At 42.8% G+C, this 17,869-nt stretch overlaps 1 pseudogene; it reads left to right on the plus strand.

The window, feature by feature from the left end:
* The first annotated feature begins 2,743 nt into the window (after nucleotides 1-2,743).
* On the plus strand, nucleotides 2,744-9,988 carry LOC106563352 (tRNA (cytidine(32)/guanosine(34)-2'-O)-methyltransferase-like; annotated as a pseudogene).
* The last annotated feature ends 7,881 nt before the right edge of the window (nucleotides 9,989-17,869 follow it).

A 17,869-nucleotide genomic window follows, 5' to 3' on the forward strand; every position in this document is an offset into this window, starting at 1 on the left:
GGGACTACAGCCTGTGACAGGGACAGGTTGAAGATGTCCGAGAAGATGCCCGCCTGCTGGTTAGCGCACACTGAGGACGCGGCCAGACATGACATCTGGTTCAGCGGCTTTGTAAGTATTCACTCTTTTGAGAGTTTTCCTCACGTCAGCCTCGGAGAGAGGTTGGCTCAGTATTGTAGAATGTGTTAAGCTCGTCTCATCAGCATTTCAGACATAGAGACAGAACGTTTGCATTATTCTACTCTGTGACAGGAAGCAGCACTGCAGGCTTCAACAGGGGCCACTCAGATACATTCTGAGCGTCTGCCAAGGGCTTTTTGCCCCCAAGCACTTTGTTACTCAGAGTGGCTACACCACGGCCAGACTGTAATTATCGATGGTTCCTAATGGACGTAACACAATTGAGTAATTTATGAATTTCCATTAATTTCGCAGATAAGCTTCATCAAGCTGGAAAATATATTGGAACGCTATGGATAATGGCAGCAAGAACCGATAGAGTTTAACTAAAGGCCCAAATATTTGTGTAGAATCATTCATGCTGGTGGATGCTCCTACAGCTTGCAAAAATAATGTAAAAATGATACAATACTTTGTAGGTCAATACTGTATGTTGTATTTGTATGTTTTGTTGTAGGCTATGTTGTATATGGTTGTATATCACAGGATGCTGCTGAAGGGAGAATGGTTCATAATAATGTCTGGAATAGAGTAAATGGAATGGTATCAAACACATGGAAACCATTTGTTGATGTATTTGATACCCTTCTGTTCCATCCATTACTATGAGCCTGTCCTCCCCAATTAAGATTCCACCAGCCACCAATGTTGTATGTTTTTTTGCAGTTGGTGATATGTCCTCTCTGATGGACTGAGTTTGTAGCCTACTCATGATTTTACTGCCATCTATAAGATCTATAGTGTTGAAGCACCTGAAAAAGAGACATGTTGTTGGACTATGTGAACTGTGCTCATTATAACAGTATCCTAGCCTACTCATGACTAAATTAAATATTTGTTTATATATATATATATATATATTTATATATATATATATATATATATATATATATATATATATATATATAAATAACATCAATAAAAAAAGCGGAATAGTCACATACAAAAAAATTATTCATAAACTTTTTACATTGCACCTTTTGTTCACCAGATATGGAAACCTAGGATGGTTTAATTGATGCATGGAATTTTGAAAAGGAGCTAACAAAGCAACTATGTAGGGAACTCAGACGGTAGTCACTAGTTAACACAGCCACAAAGTCATAAACCTTGCCTATTTCTTAAATTCAGATTTTAAACCTACCCACAATGCAAACCGTACAGTGCATTCGGAAAGTATTCAGACCCTTTGACTTTTTCCACATTTTGTTACGTTATTCTAAAATGGATTAAATTTTAAAAAATCATCATCAATCTACACACAATACTCCATAATGACAACGTGAAAACAGGTTTTAGAAAGAAAAACAAAAAACAGAAATACCTTATTTACATAAGTACTCAGACCCTTTGCTATGAGACTCGAAATTGAGCTCAGGTGCAACCTGTTTTTATTGATCATCCTTGAGATGCTTCTACAACTTGATTGGAGTCCACCTGTGGTAAATTAATTAGATTGGATATGATTTAGAAAGGAACACAGCTGTCTACATAAGGTCCCACAGTTGACAGTGCATGGCAGAGCAAAAACCAAGCCATGAGGTTGAAGGAATTGTCCGTAGAGCTCCGAGACAGGATTGTGTCGAGGAACAGATCTGGGGAAGGGTACCGAAATATTTCTGCAACATTGAAGGTCCCCAAGGACACAGTGGCCTCCATCATTCTTAAATGGAAGACGTTTGGAACCACCAAGACTCTTCCTAGAGCTGGCCGCCCAACCCAACTGAGCAATCGGGGGAGAAGGGCCTAGGTCAGGGAGGTGACCAAGAACACAATTGTCACTCTGACAGAGCTCCAGACTTCCTCGGTGGAGATGGGAGAACCTTCCAGAAAGACAAGCATCTCTGCATCACTCTACCAATCAGGCCTTTATGGTAGAGTGGCCAGACGGAAGCCACTCCTTAGTAAATGCACATGACAGCCCGCTTGGAGTTAGCCAAAAGGCACCACAAGAAACCAAGAGTGAACTCTTTGGCCTGAATGCCAAGCGTCACATCTGAAAGAAATCTGGCACCATCCCTACGGTGCTCATGGTGGTGGCAGCATCAGGCTGTGGGGATGTTATTCAGCGGCAGGGACTGGGAGACTAGTCAGGATCAAGGCAAAGATGAACGGAGCAAAGTACAGAGAGATCATCGATGAAAACCGGCTCCAGAGCGCTCAGGTCCTCAGACTGGGGTGGAGGTTCACCTTCCAACAGGACAACGACCCTAAGCACACAGCCAAGACAACGCAGGAGTGGCTTTGGGACAAGTCCCTGAATGTCCTTGAGTGGCCCAGCCAGGGCCCGGACTTGAACCCGATCGAACATCTCTGGAGAGACCTGAAAATAGCTGTGCAGTGACGCTCCCCATCCAACATGACAGAGCTTGAGAGGGTCTGCAGAGAATAATGGGAGAAACTCCCCAAATACAGGTGTGCCTAGGCTTGCAGCGTCAAACCCAAGAAAACTTGAAGCTGTAATCGCTGCCAAAGGTGCTTCAACAAAGTACTGATAAAAGGGTCTGAATATTTATGTAAATGTGATATTTCAGTAAAAAAAAAAAAAAGCAACAATTTGAAGATGTGTCACTCCTCCAAAGACAAACAGGATATCTACTACCATTTGGCCAATGATGAGGGCTGAATGGCCAGGAGTGTCTTCAAACTACTGCAGTTTGACGAGAAGTTTGGCTTGATCTAAGACAAGAAGGCCATTTGGGTAAACTTTTCTGGGCATAGTTCACTAGTTCACCCTAAGTCAACATCAGATATTTATGGCTTATGATATTGGGTATCGATGGATGTTGTAAGATATAACATCATGCCAAAGGAATAGGAAGATGAGTTTTATCATGCATATTTGTAATGTTACTTGTATATGATTTTCACATCCATTTCTCCTTCCCAGGTGTGAAGAGGGCAGTAGGCCTGTGTGCTGCCTCATGCCCCGTGTACACTAGCACGCGGTGCAGCGTGGTGAAATACCGCTTCCCATTCATTTTCAACAAAAGGAAAGTGGTGAGAAGCGGAGAGGTCAGGGGACCGTTGGGCATCACAAACATAGCATGGAAGGCATTGAAAAAGTTCTACATTTCCCATCTTTATGCAAATCACCAGCGACGACCGCTGGGCGATGACCAATCATATCAAGTGGTTCCCATGACGAATTTGAAGCTATGGGACCCAACGCTGAAGACTTTCTTCAGCAAAGATGGCTGACAAAAATACTAGGATGTCAGCAAGCGTAAGTAATTATAACGTCATAACAAATAATGCATAAAATGTACAGTTGAGAGGAATATGTTAGTTAATGTAGAGACTAACAATTATGCATAGTTATGTCAAAGTAAATTTACAAAAATCGCTATTTAGCAAGCTAGGTGACAAGCTAACATTAGCCAGATAGCTAGCTAGCTTTATGGCGTTGTGACATGAGTATGCAATTGTAGTTAGTGTTTAGTGTTTTAGGGACTCCTGAGAAAACCAGGCTGTCATCTTGTGAAACAGTGGATGTAAAGAAACTAGCAAGCTAAAGCATTTAATGCAAATTGAATGTACAACTTTGTAAGCTTGCCTTGCTGATATTTGCCATGCAATGCAGCTGAAGTAACGTAGCTAGCTAACTATGTTCTTGCTTATTGTGCAGTGGAGGATAAAAATACCTGTATGCCTAAGGACGCGTAGCTAGCTATGTAGCCGATCTGTGTATGGACCCTAAAACGTTTGATATAAATATTGGTTCAGAACCTAGCTATGAACCTCAGCTATCATAGCCGGTTGTATCAACTTCAAAACAGTCTGAATTACATTAATGTAGAATATAATATAAATGTATGCCAATGATGCAAGTCGTATATACATGTAGTTATTACCATGCATGAGATCCCCACATTGTAGCCTGTACATTGAATATATTCACTGATCATGTACTCTACCTTGGCAAATAAAGGTCCAGTTCAGGTATGAATGTGTGGGAGACATTCCTTTTCTGTCCTATCAAACTCCAGTCTTTGAAAAATGCTGTGTCTGCATGTATGTATTACAATTATAAACTTCAACCGTGTCTACAAATCCTGGTTCTGGGACATAAATGGTTACATATTTTAACTATGCAGTAGACTAGAAACATGATTTAACTTGTTAAAGGCTGATTTGTAACAGAATTAAAAAAAAACAGTACACTACACCTATGCATCATGTAAATAATCTAAAACCGGTTCATCTCAATATCCAATTTCCTTCAACTGCACTGATCTGAGGACACAGGAGTATTATTTCATCAAATGAGAGACTTAATTTCAACCAGTAGAGAATGTGAAACACTTTATGGAAAGAAGTTCATTATCATTAAGTGTTATAAATACATAATTCATGCATTCTAAATATTATAAATACAAGTTCAATCTGTTCTTCAATGCACATCTAAAAACAGAGGAAGAAAGAGGAGGTGGTGAGAGAGGTGTAAAAGACAGAAAGGGAAAGCGCTAAGAACAGAGGAGCAGGGAATACAGCATATGATTAATGAATTACAGTGCTACCCTAATATTCTCTCAGTTCATCACAATTACATAATAGTGTCTCTAGCGGTGTCTCCTAACCAGCCGTTGGCTCCCAGTTGGCCCAAAGGTTATCTTAAGAGCGGGTGGGGTGGCAATGTCCGGGACTGGGGGTTGGCATCCTCTTTCACATCAAAACATACCTGCAGGCGAGAGACAGATGGAGAGAGAGATAGAATAGAATAAATACAAATGTAAAAAAAGTTTTGAACATGCTAACACTGTCGGTCATCATAAGGAGGTGAAATGCAAAACTGACCTTGGATCATTAACTCCGGGACTACTACATCGCTATCTGAATTTCAATGTAAAGCATCTCTTTAATAATATATCCTGTTGGCCTGACCGAGTGACCTCTCATCATGCTGTGCCCTCTATGTAGCCAGTTCAGATGCGGGAGGGGTTCACCCACACAGCTGATATAACCTAGAGGATTTAGGGAGAAGGGGAGAGAGGATGAAGTGAAGAGGAGAGAGTATGTTATTGAGAAAATAAGGTAGTTAAGGAGACAGTGTCCAACAAGAATCTCTGTGTGTGGCCTCACCTGGTGTCCACACTAAGTGGCTGCAGAGTACTTTATACTGAAAAACATGGACAGACACACGGACAAACAAAGCAAATCAAATGTATTTGGTCACACACACGTTATTAGCAGATGTAATTGCAGGTGTATCGATATGCTTGTGCTTCTTGCTCTGACAGTGCAGTAATATCTAACAAATTACACAACATATACCCAATGCACACAAATCTAAGTAGGAATGAATTAAGACTATATACACATATGGACCAGCGATGTCCAAGCGGAACAGACTAAGATGCAGTAGAATAGTATAGAAAACAGTATATACATATGAGATGAGTAATGCCAGATATGTAAACATTATTAAAGTGGCTAGTGTTCAATTCCTTAAAGTGGCCAGTGATTTCTAGTCTATGCCTATAGGCAGCAGCCGCTAATGTGCTAGTGATGGCTGTTCAACAGTCTGATGGCCTTGAGATAGAAGCTGTTTCAGTCTCTCGGTCCCAGCTTTGATGCACCTATACTGACCTCGCCTTCTGGATGATAGTGGGGTGAGCAGGTAGTGGCTCGGGTGATTGATGTCCTTGATGATCTTTTTGGCCTTCCTGTGTCATCGGGTGCTGTAGGGCAGGTAGTTTGCCCCTAGTAATGCGTTGGGCAGACCGCTCCACCCTCTGGAGAGCCTTGCGGTTGCGGGCGGTGCAGTTGCCATACCAGGCGGTGATACCGCCGGACAGGATGCTTTAAATTGTGCATCTGTAAAAGTTTGAGGGTTTTAGGTGACAAGCCACATTTCTTTAGCCTCCTGAGGTTGAAGAGGCTCTGTTGCGCCTTCACCACACTGTCTGGGATGTCCATTTCAGTTTGTCAGTAATGTGTACACCCAGGAACTTGAAGCTTTCCATCTTCTCCACTGCGGTCCCGTCGATGTAGATGGGGGGTGCACTCTCTCCTGAAGTCCACGATCGTCTCCTTTGTTTTGTTGACGGTTTGTGAGAGGTTGTTTTCCAGGCACCACACTCACTGAGCCCTCACCTCCTCCCTGTAGGCTGTCTCGTCATCATTGGTAATCAAGCCTACTGCTGTTGTGTCATCCACAAACTTGATGATTGAGTTGGAGGCGTGCTTGGCCACGCAGTCATGGGTGAACAGTGAGTACAGGAGGGGGCTCAGCACGCACCCTTGTGGGGCCCCAGTATTGAGGATCTGTGGAGTGGAGGTGATGTTTCCTACGTTTGCCACCTGGGGGCGGCCAGTCAGGAAGTCCAGGACTCAGTTGCACAGGGTGGGGTTCAGACCCTGGCCCTCGAGCTTAATGAGCTTGGAGGGTACTATGGTGTTGAATGCTGAGCTATAGTCAATAAACAGCATTCTTACATAGGTATTCCTATTGTCCAGATGGGATAGGACAGTGTGCAGAGTGATGGCGATTGTATTGTCTGTGGATCTATTGGGGTGGTAAGCAAATTGAAGTTGGTCTAAGGGTGTCAGGTAAGGTAGAGGTGATATGATCCTCGACTAGTCTCTCAAAGCACTGAGAGCTGCAGGGCGATAGTCATTAAGTTAAGTTACCTTTGCCTTCTTGGGTACAGGAACAATAGTGGCCATCTTGAAGCATGTGGGGACAGCAAACTGGGATAGGGAGAGATTGAATATGTCCGTAAACACACCAGACAGCTGGTCTGCGCATGCTCTGAGGACACGGCTAGGGATGCCGTCTGGGCCAGCAGCCTTGCGAAGGTTAACACGTTTAAATGTTTTACTCACATAGGCCACGGAGAAGGCGAGCCCACAGTCCTTGGTAGCAGGCCGCGACGGTGGCACTGTTTTATCCTCAAAGCGTGTGAAGAATGTGTTTAGCCTGCCCGGAAGCAAGACATCGGTCTCAGTCTCAATATAGTGTAGTTAAAGAAATAATGAAGTGTCTTACTATTCGTGATGGTTGGCCCTCTTGCCTACAGTTTTCTTTGAAGGTGGAAGGAGCCACAGTTATACACCTGAGCCTGCTTACTGCACAACACAATCCATCAATCAGATTGATACATTAGTGTGTAGGTGTGGGTTATAGGGTGTCTAATTGTTCTAAATTTTTTCAATATGGGTGACTCAAAAGAGCCTGTTTTGCTTTTATACAGACATCACCCTTACCTAAACAGCACCCTCGCCTGAGAAGTAGAAATCAAAGGGAGAGAAACTGGGAATTGAATAACTGCAGTTGACATAACTAAGTAAATGGAAGAATACTCTTATTGCAATGTGGATGGCTCTTTTATTGTAGTCTATGGTGTTGCCAGGGAACAGCACCCTCTTCAAAGAAGTAGGAGCTGAAGATCTCCCGCACACAGATTGCCTCTCTTGCTGCGTTGTTGGACCCCTTCCTTGAAACATTTCAGCAGAGCAGCAGACTTCTCCTCTGGCACATGGCGGCGAGCTGCAGATCCCATCCTGGTTCTCATGTCCATGCTAATGAAGTTATGCAGGACACAGGTGACCTTCACACGCCTGAATTCCCCCAGGAGGCAGTCCCAGAGGGCCCTTGTCACGCAACCTTGAACTGTTGACAGTCATTTTGAAGATCTGCAAGGTATCTGTAGGAATATAATGTCATTATTAAACTTTCACATCACCAGGTCATTGTGGATATTCAAATTATACAGCACTGAACATTATGTTACTATTGTCTCTGTCCTCACTTCTAGGGACTGAAACTACACAAAAGTACCTTCCCTATTCAGAATAGCCTACTCTCTCACTTTGACAGTGATATTTAATTCACTTATCTAGCTAGCTATACCATATGTAAAGTTGGCCTGCACTGTAGCTAGTTAGCTAATAATACTTTATTTTAGAAATGAATTTACTTTCTTGAATAGGTTCTCCCAGCCATGTGGAGGACTTGAAACAGGGCAGTATGTAATGTCTTGTGTGTAGGTGGCAGGGAAATCAGGCGCAGGACAATCGAACTTCGTATAAATGGAGTAGTTTAATAAAACTCCAAAACCAAAGTGCATAATAAATAAAAGTGGGTACAAGACCCCGTCGCGCACCATTCCATAATACACAAGCATACAAACAAAACAATCTCTGACAAGGACATGAGGGGAAACAGAGGGTTTAATACACAACATGTAATGAATGGGATTGGAACCAGGTGTGTAGGAAGACAAGACAAAACCAATGGAAAACGAAAAACGGATCAATGATGGCTAGAAGACCGGTGATGTCGACCGCCGAGCACCACCCGACCAAGGAGAGGCATCGACTGCCGAAGTGGTGACACTGCAATATTTTTCACCAGAGCGGTTTAGTGCATATTACTGTTTACCTGTGAGTAAATTCATGAAATGGAGAATACCCATTCAATAACCAGACCTTCATACAAACGTGCTATGCTGAATTCTTGATGCACAATCAAACGTGCTGTTATATGCTGCCAGCACACCCACAGGTGAGCCACTCTGTGCGGCTGGAGTGGCACGCGCAATTTACCACGTACTAATGTACACGAGCCGTCAGGCAGCTGGAGCCAGGTCCTCAGCCATAAATTCAGGTTGGTCTCACTCACTTTCCTTCTCCTCTAAGCATGGTTGGCAGTTAGTATGTGGTGTTATTGAATAGTGTGCATAACACTAATACTGTTTTGTTATCTGATTGTTTGACATAGGAGAAGAGTAAGGAGGTGAAGATTGTGGTGGTGGACCCCCAGGCCATGACTCCTCTCCCAGGGGTCACACAGATCCAGGGAGACATCATAAAGGTAACAAGGAAAAGTCTGTCCCACAAGGACCTGTAGAGACTGCACACTATTCTGGAACACTGAATTGGCTGCACCATTGGCTGGATTCCAGACCTCTCAGAGAAGGAAGTGCAAGTCATCATCAAGGGCAGAGGGACGGGTATAAGTGCTTGGTTTGGAATCAAGCCATTGTGTGACAGATTTGGATCAGGCACTCAAATTGTATTTCAACAAAGCTGGTGGGTCAAAAATATCTGTTGCTTTAATATTTTTAGATCTCCACTGCCCAGAAGTTCATCTGCATTTTGAAGGACAGCCTGCAGACCTGGTAATGTTTGATGGAGCACCAGACGGTTAGTGTTCTATTCCCTCTGGTTTCAATGTAGGCATTTAGTTACATGCTTTTCTTTTAGTGGCCACTTTGGAGTTTGTTGTTTTGTCATTGGACTATTTGCGTATGGCTTCTCTCATTGGTCATTTTCTGGCTTGTCTCCATAGTGACGGGACTCCATGATGTGGATGAGTACGTTCAGGCTCAGCTCATATTAGCTGCGAGTACCACACTGCAACAAGTGTTATATTCAGTTGAATACCAAATGGCTGATCCAGTTATATGTATTGTTCATCCCTTTACAATATTTTGTTAAATATACCTTCTCAGGCACTAAGCATTACAAAATCGGTACTGAATCCTGAAGGAACGTTTGTTGCAAAGGTAGGCTGAATGTTGGATGAGAATTTCATTGATGTAGTGGGTTTGGAACTTTGTGGAATTAAATTAGCTGTGAATGTTGTCCTATCCTGTGGTTCCTGTGTAGATATTCCGTGGAAAAGACGTCACCCTCCTGTAATCCCAGTTTACGATCTTCTTTAACATTTTGACGTGGGACCAGGGACCCAACTGAATCATAGTTCCTTTCCTCGCCTGTGGGAACCTGAGTGCCTTTGAGTCAGACCGGACTTACCATCTCTAAATCAAATCAAATCCAATGTTATTTGTCACATGCGCCGAATACAACCTTACAAATACAACCTTACCGTGAAATGATAGGCTAATTGACATAATTTGAGTCAATTGGAGGTGTACCTGTGGATGTATTTTAAGGCCTACCTTCAAACTCAGTGCCTCTTTGCTTGACATCATGGGAAAATCAAAAGAAGTCAATCAAGACCTCAGAAAAATAAATGTAGACCTCCAATAGTCTGGTTCATCCTTAGCAGCAATTTCCAATCGCCTGAAGGTACCATGTTCATCTGTACAAACAATAGTATGCAAGTATAAACACCATGGAACCACGCAGCCGTCATACCACTCAGGAAGGAGACACGTTCTTTCTCCTAGAGATGAACGTACTTTGGTGCGAAAAGTGCAAATTAATCCCAGAACAACAGCAAAGGACCTTGTGAAGATGCTGGAGGAAACGGGTACAAAAGTATCTATATCCACAGTAAAACAAGTCCTATATCGACATAACCTGAAAGGCCGCTCAGCAAGGAAGAAGCCACTGCTCCAAAACCACCATAAAAAAGCCAGACTACGGTTTGCCACGACACATGGGGACGAAGATCGTACTTTTTGGAGAAATGTCCTCTGGTCTGATAATGACCATTGTTATGTTTAGAGGAAAAAGGGGGAGGCTTGCAAGCCGACGAACACCATCCCAAATGTGAAGCACGGGGGTGGCATCATCATGTTGTGGGGGTGCTTTGCTGCAGGAGGGACTGGTGCACTTCATAAAATAGATGGCATCATGAGGAATGAAAATTATGTGGATATATTGAAGCAACATCTCAAGACATCAGTCAGGAAGTTATAAAGCTTGGTCGCAAATGGGTCTTCCAAATGGACAATGACACCAAGCATACTTCCAAATTTGTGGCAAAATGGCTTAAGGACAACAAAGAGTGGCCATCACAAAGCCCTGACCTCAAACCTATAGAAAATGTGTGGGCAGAACTGAAAAGGCTTGTGCGAGCAAGGAGGACTACAAACCTGACTCAGTTACACCAGCTCTGTCAGGAGGAATGGGACAAACTTCACCCAACTTATTGTGGGAAGCTTGTGGAAGGCTACCCAAAACGTTTGACCCAAGTTAAACAATTTAAAGGCAATGCTACCAAATACTAATTGAGTGTATGCAAACTTCTGACCCACTGGGAATGTGATGAATGAAATAAAAGCTGAAATAAATCACTCTCTACTATTATTCTGACATTTCACTTTCTTAAAATAAAGTGGTGATCCTAACTGACCTAAGACAGGGAATTTTTGCTAGGATGTCTTTGGCTAAGGTGTATGTGAACTTCTGACCTTAACTGTATATTCTGATATGTCCCTATGCTGTTTATTTTAGAAGTGTCACGTATGCTCCCTCTCAGGCCTCTAGGTCACCAGACTGCTGATTATTACTCACACCTGTCACCATCGGCACGCACACCAGCGCTTATTGACACTCACCTGGATTCCATCACCTCCTTGATTACCTGCCCTATTTATGTAACTTCCTTTGCTTCCTTCCCAGTTGTTATTATTTCTGTTTCTCTTTCATGTCGGTGCGTCGTTAGTGTTTCTTGTTTTGTATTATGTTCAGTTTATTTATTAAAATATTCTCTCCTTGTACTTGCTTCCCGACTCTCAACGCACATCGTTACAAGAAGTCCAACTTTCACTCCCTCTCCAGGCTGTAACTTCATAGACACGATACTTCATAGGTTTTAGGTTTTATTTATTCGCACCAAAGAAAATAAGTGAAAGACAAAACGGTACAGATAAAAAACTGGTAAAAATGGTGTGCATGGAGGGAAAGTTTACCTGGGACGTGACAGAATGATATGCCTTCATGGCTTTTGATTGAGCAGGCATCTTGTCAACGTTCCTCACTCCCTGCACTTGTTAATAGTCCATCATATGTGAAAAAAGCCACTTATGACTGTAATCATACCCACTGTATACATTGACAGCCCGATTTGCCTGAATCATGCTTTCCACCCTGCATTGGATGATATGGTGTTTTCACAGTGGAGGGAGAAGGGGCTCACAACAATCGGTAACATATATATTGATGGTCATTTAGCTTCATTTGAACAATTACAGGGTAAGTTTAACATGCCAACAACACATTTTTTCAGATAGCTCCAAATCAGGAATTTAAGGACACATCCACAGTGTGGCATTAAGACAAATAATCCTACATTAGATAGCCTGATCCTTGTCAAACCCCATTCAAAAGGGTCAGTCTCTAGACTGTATGATGTGCTACAGGCCCACATAGAGGTATCCACAGACACTATTAAAAAGGGCTTGGGAACAAGAACTTGGTTCAGAAATTTCAGATGAGGACTGGGTAGAAGCTCTCAGGAATATAAACCACAGTTCAGTGAATGCCAGGCACAACCTTGTTCAGTTTAAGGTGATACACAGGTTACATTACCCAACAGTAAAACTGCATAAAATATTCCCGGACTCCTCACCACTGTGTGAGAGGTGCAAGCTGGATGAGGGGACGTTGACCCACTTATTTTGGACATGTCCTAAGTTACATGTTTACTGGGCTCTCATTTTTGATGACTTATCTAAGGCCTTCGATAGAGTTCTAGCCCCAGACCCATTGATCGCTCTGTTTGGTTACAGTTGATGGGAATAACCAGGAAGGGAAGGCTGTCTCTTTTTGTATTCTATTAGCCAAAAGGCTCATATTGCAATTTTGGAAACTGGAGACTGTACCTTTTAGGGAATGTAATACATATAGAGAAGATTCTATACAATACCTCCAATAGAAGTCCAATGTTTTACAAAATATGGCAGCTGATACTGGATAAATGGTCTAGTCCTGCTTCATAACTGGGTTGATGATCTGCTGCTACTCTGTGCTGTACTCCACTCAATATTTATTTCTGGCTTAACTACACTGCTTGTAATGACTATATGCTGTCTTCTTATACATGTACCACCTAATAGGATTTTGTTTTATTTTGTGTATGTGTGAGTTAAGTTTTGTTTTGTCCTCTAAGTTGGCCATCCCATTCAACATTTTACATTTACATTTTAGTCATTTAGCAGACACTCTTATCCAGAGCGACTTACAGTAGTGAATGCATACATTTCATTTCATGCATTTTTTTGTACTGGCCCTCCGTGGGAATCAAACCCACAACCCTGGCGTTGCACACACCATGCTGGCGTTGCAAACACCATGCTCTACCAACTGAGCCACAGGGTACCAATTTGAGCCACAGGGTACCAATTTGAGAGTGGTTACATTTCTCCATCCCCATCCTTCAGCTTTTTACCGAAAGAGGAGCAGGGAGACTTTGTTATTATTTCTACTGCTGATTGCCACTTTAAGAAGTTAAGATGCAGATTAAATACACACCAACATATGTTACAGATACTATATAAAAATCCCATCACTCATACAGTTAGTGAACACACAGTATCCAGCACAGCAAACAATCAATCAATCAAATGTATTTTACAAAAGCCCTTTTTACATCAAAATAATAACCACAGTGGTTATAGAGGGTGCAACAGTTCAACACCACAGAAGCAAATGTCCGTTGGCTTTTCATAGCTGAGCATTCATAGGTTGAAAGAGAGAGTTGAAACAGTAGGACTGGGACAAGGTAGCACATCCGTTGAAACAGGTAAAATTCCACTCCAATTCCCTTTATCTTTGAATTGGCTGTTGAATGGCCTGCTGCTTCTCCATTTTCGGGAACACCATCCCGCTCCCCCAGAGTGATCGATAGTATATCTTGGCACTGAGATGATTGTGATTCTGAGCTCTCAGGTTCATACAGCGATCTCCCTCTCTGTCAGCTCCTCTGTGGCGTAGAGGGGCAGGACTCTGTTGTATACTGATGGTCGTGAGCTCAATCTAGCAGTACAATGAATGTCAATGTTTGTATTGCGGTATGTTTAAAAAATATATATATTGGAAAATAATAAACATATGATAAAAAAAAAGAAGACAAAATGGTGTGCAGGTGAGGTTGAAAGCCCAAAAGGTTAAACAAAGCTTATTAATTATATTTTTACATGATATATTCAGAATACAAGAAAAAACAAATTTGATTATGTGTGAGTGTGAGAGTTAGGCTGCATTGAGGGGAATATTGGGTAGTTTGGTTCATCAATCTTTGCTTGAAGTTATTGAGGGATGATGAGGTTTAGGCAATGTGAAGATAAGAATTCCAGAGTATGGTACCTCTGTATCTGATGTGAGATGACTACACTGCGTGCACAATTATTAGGCAAGTGAGTATTCTGATCTTATCATTATTTCTATTCACATTTTCGAACTCCAAACCATATAAACTTGAATGCTTATTGGATTTAATCATTTTCAGGTGATATGTATTTGTGTAATGAGGGAGGGTGTGGCGAAAGTGAATAACACCTTATATCAAGGTGTGCATAATTATTAGGCAGCCTCATTACCTCAGGTAAAATGGGACAAAAAAGAGATTTAACTGACACTGAAAAGCCAAAAATGTAAAATGCCTTTCAGACGGATGCGACACTCTTTAAATAGCTACACTATTGAGGTGTGACCACCGGACAATCAAACGTTTTGTTGCGAATAGTCAACTGGGGCGCAAAAAACGCATGGGGAAGAAAAGGCGCAAATGAAATGAAAGTGACTCTTGATGGACCAAATGGAAGGGCCCGTGGCTGGATCAGTAATGGACACAGGGCACCACTTTGAGTCAGGTGCCAGCAAGGTGAAGGAGGGGTACTGGTATGGGCTGCTATCATTGAGGATGAGGTAGTTGGACCTTTTCGGGTTGAAGATGGACTGAAACTCAACTCCCAAATCTACTGCCAGTTTCTGGAAGATTCTTTCGTCAAACAGTGGTACAGGAAGAAGTCCTCAGCATTCTAGAAGGCCATGATCTTTATGCAGGACAATGCTCCATCACATGCATCCAAGTTCTCCACTGCTTGGCTAGCCAGCAAGGGCCTCAAAGATGCCTGAATAATGACCTGGCCCCCTTCCTCACCTGACTTAAATCCTACTGAGAACTTGTGGGCCCTTCTCAAACGTGAGATTTACAGTGATGGAAGACAATCCACCTTTTTGAACAGCATTTGGGAGGCTGTGGTTGCTGCTTCAGCAAAAATTGATCGTGAACAGATCAAGAAACTGACAGACTCCATGGATGGAAGGCTCATGGCAGTTATTGAAAATAAGGGTGGCTAAATTGGTCACAGAATTTTTTTGAAAGGCCAGAAATTTTATATAATTGTCATTTTGTGTTAGTTATCTGTTACACTTACTCTAAAAATTGAGAATAAATAAGTGAGTTGAGAGAAATTATTTTTGTAATTTAGTTGCCTAATAATTCTGCACACTAATAGTTGCCTAATAATTGTGCACACTTATATACACTGCTCAAAAAAATAAAGGGAACACTAAAATAACACATCCTAGATCTGAATGAATTAAATAATCTTATTAAATACTTTTTTCTTTACATAGTTGAATGTGCTGACAACAAAATCACACAACAATAATCAATGGAAATCCAATTTATCAACCCATGGAGGTCTGGATTTGGAGTCACACTCAAAATTAAAGTGGAAAACCACACTACAGGCTGATCCAACTTTGATGTAATGTCCTTAAAACAAGTCAAAATGAGGCTCAGTAGTGTGTGTGGCCTCCACGTGCCTGTATGACCTCCCTACAACGCCTAGGCATGCTCCTGATGAGGTGGCGGATGGTCTCCTGAGGGATCTCCTCCCAGACCTGGACTAAAGCATCCGCCAACTCCTGGACAGTCTGTGGTGCAATGTGGCGTTGGTGGATGGAGCGAGACATGATGTCCCAGATGTGCTCAATTGGATTCAGGTCTGGGGAACGGGCGGGCCAGTCCATAGCATCAATGCCTTCCTCTTGCAGGAACTGCTGACACACTCCAGCCACATGAGGTCTAGCATTGTCTTGCATTAGGAGGAACCCAGGGCCAACCGCACCAGCATATGGTCTCACAAGGGGTCTGAGGTTCTCATCTCGGTACCTAATGGCAGTCAGGCTACTTCTGGCGAGCACATGGAGGGCTGTGCGGCCCCCCAAAGAAATGCCACCCCACACCATGACTGACCCACCGCCAAACCGGTCATGCTGGAGGATGTTGCAGGCAGCAGAACGTTCTCCACGGCGTCTCCAGACTCTGTCACGTCTGTTGGGCTGTAAGCACAACCCCCACCTGTGGACGTCGGGCCCTCATACCACCCTCATGGAGTCTGTTTCTGACCGTTTAAGCAGACACATGCACATTTGTGGCCTGCTGGAGGTCATTTTGCAGGGCTCTGGCAGTGCTCCTCCTGCTCCTCCTTGCACAAAGGCGGAGGTAGCGGTCCTGCTGCTGGGTTGTTGCCCTTCTACGGCCTCCTCCACGTCTCCTGATGTACTGGCCTGTCTCCTGGTAGCGCCTCCATGCTCTGAACACTACGCTGACAGACACAGCAAACCTTCTTGCCACAGCTCGCATTGATGTGCCATCCTGGATGAGCTGCACTACCTGAGCAACTTGTGTGGGTTGTAGACTCCGTCTCATGCTACCACTAGAGTGAAAGCACCGCCAGCATTCAAAAGTGACCAAAACATCAGCCAGGAAGCATAGGAACTGAGAAGTGGTCTGTGGTCACCACCTGCAGAACCACTCCTTTATTGGGGGTGTCTTGCTAATTGCCTATAATTTCCACCTGTTGTCTATTCCATTTGCACAACAGCATGTGACATTTATTGTCAAACATTGTTGCTTCCTAAGTGGACAGTTTGATTTCACAGAAGTGTGATTGACTTTGAGTTACATTGTGTTGTTTAAGTGTTCCCTTTATTTTTTTGAGCAGTGTATATAAACCAGTCAAAAGCTTGGAGACACCTACTCATTCCAGGGTTTTTCTTTATTTTGACTATTTTCTACATTGTAGAATAATAGTGAAGACATCAAAACTATGAAATAACAAATATGGAATCATATAGTAACCAAATAAGTGTTAAACAATTCATCCTTTTTTATTTTTTTAAAACCTGCTTATCTTAATTTCCATAATTAACTAATAATATTCGTAGTAATGTAGGCAGTTCATGCAAAGGTTTGTTACCTCTAACCAGGATTGCCATTACAAAAATTACATTTTTTGGCAAGCAATTATTTTAGCAAACAATTGATTGTGATTCATCCTATATTGTCCCTAACATCTTTACTCCCTAGCAACAGTTATGGGATACCCCCACACACACACACTCACACACACTCAACCCCTTTCCCCCACAAACAACCATAAACTCAAATGCTCAACAGTTGTTCCATTCCAGAGCCCATCTAAAGAAAGGACTTGATTTACAAATGCATATACAGTTGCAGCTGTTTGAGAAGGCATGCAAAATTGAGCAAAAATGTGCAAAAATTGGGAGTTTTGATTAACCGTCGTCAAGTCCTAGGTGATGGAAATCAGATTCACCCTATTCCTCTGAAACACACGCTGGTCCCCCATTGTGACCATTTTCCAAAGCGTCTCTGTGCAGTCAGACCTTTGATTATTTTGTACCACCAGGGCCACAATAATATGCCCCCTCTCTGTCCGAGTGTGACCCCCTCACCATGGGTTACTGCAGCTAGTGTTGCCAGCACTGGCACTACCTGGGTGGGTGCACCCCACCGGAATCCCCACAGGCTAGGTACAACGTCGTCAAGTTTCTCATTAACAGCTTTGAGAATTTCCTTGAATATTATGTACTCCCATCATGGGGCTTGGGCGTTGCAGGACCAACCCTGCCAGGAAGGCTCAGAATCTTGAGGGGCTGGTGCTACTTTAGTAGGTCTCTGACCGCATTCATCTTTCTGATTTGACTGTGTATAGGCTAGGCCCATAAAACAGAT

This window comes from Salmo salar, chromosome 11 (genome assembly GCF_965601325.2).
Source record: "Salmo salar chromosome 11, fSalSal1, whole genome shotgun sequence".
In the NCBI taxonomy this organism is placed as follows: domain Eukaryota; kingdom Metazoa; phylum Chordata; class Actinopteri; order Salmoniformes; family Salmonidae; genus Salmo; species Salmo salar.